Source organism: Furipterus horrens, unplaced genomic scaffold, assembly GCF_987537825.1.
Source record: "Furipterus horrens unplaced genomic scaffold, mFurHor1.1.pri manual_scaffold_19, whole genome shotgun sequence".
In the NCBI taxonomy this organism is placed as follows: domain Eukaryota; kingdom Metazoa; phylum Chordata; class Mammalia; order Chiroptera; family Furipteridae; genus Furipterus; species Furipterus horrens.
Window position 1 is genome coordinate 3,427,495 of NW_028327189.1, and position 6,817 is coordinate 3,434,311.

General features: G+C 45.8%; 1 pseudogene; it reads right to left on the reverse strand.

Annotated features, from left to right (window-relative positions):
* Positions 1-560: 560 nt before the first annotated feature.
* LOC149990289 (histone-lysine N-methyltransferase PRDM9-like) lies at positions 561-5,551 on the reverse strand (annotated as a pseudogene).
* Between the last annotated feature and the right edge of the window lie 1,266 nt (positions 5,552-6,817).

Below are 6,817 nucleotides of genomic sequence, written 5' to 3' on the forward strand. Positions count from 1 at the left end.
GTGGTGTCTGTTGAGATGTGACTTCCATGTAAAGCCTTGGTCACACTTTCTGCAAACATAGGGCTGCTCCCCTGAGAGTGTGCTCTGCTGTTGATGAGATATGACTTCCTGTAAAGCCTTGCCCATGATCTCCGCAAACACAGGACTTCCCCCTTGTATGCTCTGGTGTCTGTTGACATGTGATTTGGTAAAGCATTGTCAACACTGGGCAAACGTAGGGTTTCTCCTTCAGCGTGTCTGCTTATGTATGATGAGATGTGATTTCTGTGAAAATCCTCATCCACTCTTCCTGCAAGTGTGTGTTCCCTGGTATCTGATAAGCTATGACCCACCATCAAATCCAGACCACCCCGTCCATACTTGATTGTTACAATTCTGGACTTCCCTACTCCCACAAATAATTTCTCTGAGTCGTCTGGGTCACTTTCTGGACTGTGCTCAGCTGTTCCTCCATCACTCTCTCATCCTCACTAGAGCTCCCCATCTGCCCACTGGGGGGTTTCAACAAGGCCCCTGAGATCCTCATCTGCCTGATCCTTTTAAGCAAAGAATGAACCTTTCTATGACCTCCTGACCTTCACAGCCTTGCCATTCCAGCTACACATGCAGGAATGTTGCTTCTGCTGATTCTGATCCTCTGAGCAGCATCTGTCTGATTAGAGGTGTTGTCTTGCAAGGGTTTCCAAGAGAATCTGAGAGGGGTGGCACCATCTCACATGCTGGCTGAACAATTTCTGACTGGAGAAGGCCACAGATCAGGAGGAACGTGGGCAGACCTCTGGTTTTGGTTTTGCTGAAGCAGAAGGTTTTGGTCAGGGCAGACGTTGACAAGGCTGCCTGAGCTGTATGCTTTGTCTCCTGATAAGACCTGCTCCAGAAAACATTCTTACCATGGTGACAATGCAAGCTCTGTTCCTTCACAGGCTATTTGCCTTTCATTTCTATGCATTACACCTTCTTCAGATATCCAGAAAGCCCACATCCAGGGTATTGTCTATACTTTAACCAGACTAGCGACTTTCAAGTAGCACCAGAGGCCATTTGAAAAGCCGTATGGATGTAATGGCAGGGATATCTCCCATATGCATGTATCTATATTCTAATATATGTTAAAGAGAAAACCACATGCCCGCAGTAAGCATTGCTGCTCTCCGTCTTCCAAAATCATAAAATAAAAAGATGTCCTCCCTCAAGCCTCACTCCAAGTATCCATTCTCAATTTCACTCAGTGTTAGCCCATTTCAAACACAATAGAAAGTATTTTAAAATTTTAGAGCAAAATTAAACATATAAACATTGTTGCTAAGATTTAAAGGCATGTGAAGTGACTCCTTGACTTCCAAAGGATCTGATTTGAAACTTCACTGACTTTAATATTGATTTCATTCCACTTAAGAGTTGGGCGAGGAAGATTTCTAACGAGAGCCCTTTCTTTTTCTCCCTTTTGAATAATGCCCGTTCCCACATCTTCTGGCCGGGAGCTTCCTCCTCTGCCTGACTCCACATTTGATTCCCAGCTCCCGGCCATACTTGTTCCCATACCAGGTCAGGAGCTCACAGCCCATCTTGACAACCTTGCAGGTTCGGTAGAAAATCTGCCTGTGATATTGAAAGGCCACCAAATTCTGTTCTTCATTCCAACGGGCACAATTCACATACCTGGCATTCAGGCAGATCAAGGGAAAGGAAACCACAGTGATCAGTGTCCGCTACCTACCAGCTCCTCACTGATGCCCAAGGCTCTCAGGCCCTGGTATCACCCACTCCCTCCAATGCTCCCGGGGAACCCTCTGTTCAGTGTCTGAGCCTCTGTCACTATGCCGTGTGAATGCCTATCTTCAAGTCCTGCTTACTGTGCTCATCTTCCCTAATACCATTTTTCCAACGCCCAGTTCCAGACTTAAAATCCACCCCAACTGGTCATAGAACCCAGTGCCCTCTAGCTTCTCTAAATGTTGAGTTATATTTCACCCCACAGATCCTGGTGCTTGATCTAGACGCTGCTTCTAGATTAGCTCACATTATTCAATACAAAGTCCAAGTCTATCTTCTCTTGAGCAGCCTTTCCCCAATCTCCCCATGCTTTTCTTAGGGTAAAGAGTCACTTGTGCCCCTAGGTTCCCATAGAAACCTGGAAGTCTCTTTGTCTCAGAAAAATAACACAGAGCAATAATAGTTGGTTCACCTTGTCTTTCCCCTGAAAAAAGAGAGTACCTCAGAGAAGGGGCCCATGACCATTCCTCTGAAGGCCTCAGAAAGCACTTCTTGTTAGAACTGATGCACCAGTTTAGGCTATCCTGGCACTGTGCACTTCTCTAAGAGTAGGAAAACTATAGTTATATATGTCTAAATGCAATTGTTTCAGGCCTGCCTGCAGTAAGTCTCCCATAAGGACATGGGCTGTACGATCTGTTCAAGTAATGAACTCATTCACCTAAGCTGGAACATAGAAAGTGCTTAATTAATGTTCTTTAGGTGAAGTGTAACTCAGTGTCCCTGTTGAATCGAGGGTCCTCCAGGTTTATTCCAGGCACCCAATTTTGCCTAGCATAGGGATTCGGATTTTGTGAATATGTGTTATTTTTTTATCTTCATTTCTCTAACTCTCTCCTGATATGAAAGAACACTGTGCAGAGAACAAGGAGGAACAGAGGGCTGAGGGCAGCATTGAGGGAGGCAGGATGACAGGGAAAGATATCTGGGCTTGTGGGGGATAAGCGCCCTCTCTGGCACCCAGAAACCTATTGACCTTACCTCATCCAGTTGGAGTAGGAAGTATCCTCGCCGTCCACATACACATAGTGTTTTCTGCTGATTAAGATCTGCATTTTGGAAAAGAAGTTCAAGGACTTTCATTTTTATTTCTAATTTTTGGTGGGAAGGTAACAGAAGAATTATTTTACCCCACCGACATCAACCAACGCTCTTTCATCTCGCTTGGGGATTCAACTTCCAAATGCGACCACAGGATATTTTTTCTCACTCATCTTTTACACACCCACGCCTATCTGTCCAATCAGACCACAGGCTCCACAAGGGAGGAGCCACTGCCTTGTGTCTGTACCACTTTGCTCTCACTTACCCTCTGATTCTTAAACAGGAGCTCCAGGTTCATGCAAAGCCCACGCAGTACACAGAGCTAACCATACCGTTTATCCCCACCCATGCCTCTCTGTAGGAGATGAGGTGCCTTCACGCCACAGAAAGTATGTGGGAAGCCAGAGGACAGGGTAGGAGGTAAACACTTCTCACCTCCCAGGCATATCCAGTGCTGGCTGCCTTTTCACTTTCTGTGATCTGGCCCTCGTAAGGGCCAAAACACAGACCCACTGGAAGATCGGAAGACTTGTTCCACACTCCAAGGCCAGCCTTAGGAATTCCCGATGCCCCAATTCTCAATCCAGAGGGCAGAGAGAGGGCTGCACGGTTGGGATGCCCCTTGTCCACTGCACGGTCTTTTACAAACTCAGGGGGCCCATGGTCTTTACAGCTTTTTAGGCAGTAGTCTCGACACTTCTCACAATCTGGAAGTGAGAGGAACAAGGTTTAGGAAAAGTGCGTTGCATCTTCCTGGACATGAGGAGCTTCAGACAGAACCCTGGCACTCACGTCATTGCGCCCCCTTCCTGAATTCCAGGTCCCTGGAGGAAGGGAATGCTTTAGGGACCAAATGACTAGGTGAAACTATTGCATCGAGACACACCATGCATTGTATGTGGTATATCTCCTCAGGCAAAAGGAACAAAAGAGACAATAAACCAATGGGACTGCAGCAAACTAAAAAGCTTTTTCACAGCAAAGGAAACCATCAGCAAAATGAAAAGGCAACCCATGAAATGGCAGAGCACATTTGCTGATGCAGCTCATAAGGGGTTAATATCCAAAAGTCACTAAAAACTTATAAGAACACCAAAGAAAAAACAAACAATCCAATTTAAAAATGGGCAAAAGACCTGAATACACACTTCTCCAAGGAGGACATCCAGATGGCCGGTGGACATATTAAAAGAAACATGCAAGTTGAAAGCACAACAAGCTATCACCTCACACCTGTCAAAATGGCTATCATCAATAAATGAACAAACAGGTGCTGATGAGGATGTGGAGGAAGCGGAACCCTGTGTGGCACTGGTGGAAATGCAGACTGCTGCTGCCACAGTGGGAAACACTAGAAATGGAACTGCCTTTTTACCCCGTGAACCCGCTTCTGGGAATATATCCAAAGAAACCCAAAACACTAATTTGAAAGAACGTAAGCGCCCCTACATTCATTGCAGCATTGTTTACAATTGCTGAGATATGGAAGCAGCCCAAGGGTCCGTCAGTAGATGAGTGGATAAAACAACCACGGGACATGTACACAATGGTATACTGCTCGGCTACAAAAGAGAAGAATAATTTACCCTTGCAATGGCATGGGTGGACCTGGAGAACATTATGCTAAATGAAACAAGCCAGTCAGAGAAAGACAAATACTGTGTGATTTTACTCATACGTGGAATCTAATGAACAAATGTACAAACTGAACTAACAAGCACAATAGAGACAGACTCATGGGTAGAGAGCTCGATGACAGCTATTGTGGGGGCATTTGGTGAGACATGGGGAACCATGAGGTGATTGTGGGGGAGGGGACTTCAAGGGGGACAAATGGTAATGGAAAAATTTGCAACACATTAAAAAAAAAGACATAACATGCTTTTGTGAGGATCACTTACAGAGGTAGTCATCGTTGGGGAATCTGCTGCCCTCTCGGTACGTCTGGCCCTTTCTTTCTCGTAAGTTATATACCTTCGCATAATGCTCGTTTCTCCTGAATCCTAAGATGAAGAGCACGTGAGTGAGGTTGGTGGTATCTGGAAGTGTTAGTCTTGTTTTGTCAGGAAACACGCAATGCCCTCTGTCCTTCTACATTCTCTGGTATTTTCCTCTGTTAACCATTGGCTCGGAGAGATTAAGACTCCACACTGCCTACAGATGGCTGACTCAATTCTAATTTCTAGATCCTCCCATTGTCTGGCTTAACTACCCAACCTTTACTCATTCATAAAACACTTACTGAGGGCAATTACGTGTTAGGCAGCAAGCAAAGGCCTGCGCATACAGCGTCAAGGAAGTATGGGTGCTGTTATCACCGATGAAAACTGCATGTGTCAATTGTTCTAAATTTAATTTGATGCTTTCACACAGTACATGAGCCATGGATCCTTATGTTCCCTTTGCACATTAGCATTCAGGAGCTCAGAGAATTTCTAAGGTTTGCTCAAAACTCTGGTGCTACCTTCAGTTCCAGCTTCATCTGGCATTAATCCGGGTCTATACAGAGTGTGTCCCTCACGTCTAGGCCATATTAATCATCCATCCTAGAGGACTTAGAGAGCCTGTAGTGTCCAGATTATTTTCTCTTACCCATTTTTTCCCAGAAGTGCTCTTCAGAGGTGTTTTCTTCTCTGGGAGGGGAGACTGGTTTCTTGGCCTGCCCTGAGCCACTTTCGGTCAGCAAACTTGCTGTGCTGGACAATTCCTTCAAACTACCTTCATTACGCAAGGATGCCCTGGACATTGCCTTCAATGTAAGAGTCACATAGTAAAAGATCACGTGCACTTATTTGTTTCTTTAGAGCCTATGATATATATCCACATGTACGACTTTAAACAATACTTCGGCAACCTTTGGGAATCCCTGAGGAGTACAAATATTAGAGAGAGAAGAAGGCGCCTATATGGATATTGAATTCAGACTAGAATCCATGCCTTGAGGCTCTTTTCTTTCAGCTTCCCCTAGAATGGTGAGAGTGAGGGGTAGCGGGAAGAGGAAAAGGAAACAGTTGACAGAAACATATCTAGACAATAAGTAGAGTGATGCCAAGGTGTGCAAGTTAGTATATCTTGGAAAGAATAGCTGTACTTATTTTAACTGGATCCCATCGATCCTCTTTGAACAAGGTTTTACCACTAGCTGGTTCTCTTCAGTTTCCTGATGCCAATGCTTAATGTTCTGGTGAACACAGCATATAATGATGTTAACCAAAGTGTTTTGTGAGTTATGTAATGCAGTCTGAATGTGAGATGATGCTCCTGCTATCGATTTTCCCCTCAGCTCTCTCCATACTTGACATCTCACGATAATTTTTCTGTGATAATTTTTCAGTGCCCATTGACCCGTTCTAGTTTAATTTGTAACTGTGAAATCATCCATTCAGCAAATGTTTTGGGAGTGCTCTCAGGGGCCCTGAGCCTTCTGAGAAGAATCAGGTATGGACCAGACTCTCAAAGAACTCACAGTGCAGAGGTAGGCAGGCGGAACAAGTGATTCCACAGACCTGCCCATCCCCAGAGCATTCCTGGCTCTGAGCACGCTCTGGGACTTCTCCCACTTCCCTGACACTGCCTTGAGAGGCAGGGTCCAGTCCTTTCCCCCAGCATTCTGCACATGCAAAGAGAGTGACACCCTATGGAGCTGGCACTTGTAAAGCTGTGGGGCAGCTCCATCACCAGCACTGTCCCTCCTGGTAGTGCCCTTTGCCCTTGAGATCCTGCTGTGTCTTGTCCCAGCTGGCATGACACCAGCCTTGCGATGCCTGCTCCTGTTATTGTCCCTGTGACCCCACCCCACCCCACACATCCTGCACATGGGCAGAGAGGGCCACCACAGGGGTTAAGTGTTGAGAGAGTTCCCTGGTACCTAGCTATGTCACCAGCCTTGTCCCTGTTGGTAGTGTCCCTGGTCCCTGCGACCTCTATGTGCCTTCTCCCAGGCCCAGAGAAGGCTCTTTTTTTTTTTTTTTTTTTTTTTGGCATGGGGTCTCTCCTGCAT